Raw genomic sequence first — 2,963 nt, forward strand, 5'->3', positions numbered from 1 at the left:
CTGCAGATCCTTTTTTGACTCAGGCATTTTGATCTGATCTAAGGAAGCAAGGGTATCTGGTGGGATGCATGTCATTCCCCCTTTCCACCAGTTCCTAGGAATTTCACTTCTTGCAAGGGCTTTTGGACCTTTTCTGGAGGAATCTGCAAACCCAAATTTTCCAAAAGTGAAATTATAATCTTGTGGGCTGCTCCCACCTCCTCTATTTCATTTCCCCCCACAAGAATATCATCAATGTACTGATAAACAACTATGCCTTCGGGCTTTAGCATTTTTTCCAGCTCCTGGGTTTAAGCATGATGAGCCGATGTGGGGGAATGTTTATACCCTTGGGGAAGGCGGGTGAAAGTAAATTGCTGCCCTTCCCACGTGAAAGCAAAACATTCTTTATCTTCTGGTCGCAAAGGTATCATAAAAAACATGTCTTTAACATCTATTGTTGCCATGATTGGATGGGCTTTTTCCTGGATTACTGTTATCAATTCAGACAGATTAGGGACTGCAGCAGTTAAAGGATCGGTGTTAGCATTCAGCCTCCGAAAATCTACTGTGAGCCGCCACTTCCCGTTAGGTTTCCTCACTGGACACACTGGAGAATTAAAAGGGGAATGGGTATTTATCATCACTCTCTGTTCTCGCATTTCCTGCATAACTGGTTTGATGCCCTCCTTTGCTCCCAGGGGAAGGGGATATTGTTTGACATTAGTTATTTTGCTGAACTGCAGTGAGGGTGCCGTTTGAAGCAGTCTGACATGCAGCTGCGATGTTCCAAAGGTCCACAACAATCCTTCATAGTCCTCCCACTGCTTTCCCTTGAGGGCATCCATTCCTAGCAAATTTGTTGGAATGTCTCCGACCACCATTATAACAGTGACCGTACCTTCCTCTCCTGGTAGTGTCAACTTTACCGGGGCAACTTTCATAATTTCCTCAAGGGAAAAACACCACATCTTTCAGCATCTTCCTCAGTCAGAGCGGAGACCTGTGCGCCAGTATACATTAGAAAGGTCACTGGTGCATGCTTAGGGCCAGCTATAACTGTGATTAATAAGTCTCCTCCTTTAGTTTTTGTGAGCTGACAGATATAAATCCATCCTCCATTCCCCCACCCACTACCAGGGAATGGAGGTTCTAGTTTCCCTGCTTATGGGAAAGAGCTTCCTCAGTGGGGGGGAGACGAGGGCATACCGGTTGAGATTTCTTTCCTGCACTGTGTCTGAGAGGGTTGTTTTGGATTATGCCATTTCAACACCACCTTGCTCAGTTTATCAAGTGGTAAGCCATCCATTATATCCCTGGGGACTCCCTTTTTAATTCCCAAAAGTCACAACTTTTGTCGGGTCACGGACTGTCCTCCCTTTCCTGTTTATGGTGCGGATGCTCCTTTCTCAGGGCATCAGTGGTGGCTACAGTTTTACCAGCGGGGAGGGGCAAATCCTCAACTTCCATTTGGTGGATTCCCCTTGACTTTTCCTCCATGATTTTTACAGGACCATATTTTCTACTATAATCTATCAAGTCTTGTGCTACTTTCCCCCAGGTCCATATCTTTTTATTGCTTGATGTGGGGGTCGTATGGTGGGTAAAAATTGAATCCAATGTGGCATTGGATTCATTTCTCTGGCTTCTAATAAAACCTTCCAGCCTTTCTACAGGACGCGATGGTCCTTTGAAGGCTAATCCCTGTAGATTTGAGTGACTCTGGAAGTCCCCTTATCAAGGGGGTCATGATTTCGATATTCGCCGGCAGCATCACTGGGGATTCATATCCAGGAAGTAATTTTCTTTCATGTATCATTTGCAAGCAGGCTGCTTTGTGTACACTTTCTAGCAACTGATCAGCTGTGCCGGTGATTGCCAGGGGATCTCCTCTGTCCAATGGGTTCAATCCTCCAGCCCAATAAGCAGCCCACTGGATTAGGGACCATGGGGCACATTTATCTCCTGTTGTCAAGAAAACTCCATGACCCCAATAGCCATTGGCTTCCTTTTCACTTAATTGGATTTGGTCCCCTCCCAGTTAAGGATACGCACCACACGTACTCTGTTTCCGATTCTTTAGGAAGGCGCCCATACTCTCTTTTCAGTTTGGCTAGCTCCGTGGCAGTATATGGTGTCTCTTTGGTTGTAATGTGAGGATCATCATCGTCCTCATTCAGGTAAGTATATTCTGTTTTAATTAAGGGTCTCACTTGAGGGTTTTCCACAAAACATTTTCTCGCCTCCTCCAACTCCTTCTGAGGGTATGTTGGGTTTATTTGTCGAATACCCTTTCCCTCCACTTCCAGCTCTACCTCACACAGTGCTTCAGTGTCTTTAAAGCATTCCGCCTTCAGAGTGGTTTTTAACAAGTGGTTTTCTTCCCTTTCTTTCTCTAATTGTTGTTCTAAGTCATAATTTGTTTCTTGCAGAATTTTCATCAAATTTTCAAGGGATTCTATAATCTTGTTTTCATTACTACATTTCCTAAGGCCATCTTCAATTGCTGCGACCAAGCTGGCTCCGAAAATGGCACAGACTATAGTTTTGCCCTTACCTGATCTAACCTTAGCTTCAGTCTGTAAAGACGTCACTCGGTCCACTACACTCTGCAAGTTTGTCCAATTATCTCGAGCCCAATCTTCTCCGAGTACAGAGGGTCGAGCCCCATTCTTTGCCAAAAATGTGTAAAACATGTCCTGATCTTTCATTAACAAAGAGTCTTTATTATCAGCCTTTTTGGCCATTCTCACTACAAAGGGACCAAACCCACTTCGGGGAGGCTAGACTTAGTTACAAACACACAGCCACTGCTGTGTCGCCCTTCTCTTCCCCGAGTGGTTGAAGGGACCAAAATCTGCTTTGGGAAGGCAGCTTATAGTTACTATAAGGTTGTCCCTTCACTTTCCCAAGCAGACAATTCTCATTAATATGAGGGCAACTCCCCCTTTTAGCACTTTCCCCTTTTGCACTTTGATTTTTTT

At 44.8% G+C, this 2,963-nt stretch overlaps 1 pseudogene; it reads right to left on the reverse strand.

Moving 5' to 3' along the window:
- Positions 1-290: 290 nt before the first annotated feature.
- On the reverse strand, positions 291-2,690 carry LOC119140720 (annotated as a pseudogene).
- Between the last annotated feature and the right edge of the window lie 273 nt (positions 2,691-2,963).

Source organism: Falco rusticolus, chromosome W (assembly GCF_015220075.1).
Source record: "Falco rusticolus isolate bFalRus1 chromosome W, bFalRus1.pri, whole genome shotgun sequence".
Classification (NCBI taxonomy): domain Eukaryota; kingdom Metazoa; phylum Chordata; class Aves; order Falconiformes; family Falconidae; genus Falco; species Falco rusticolus.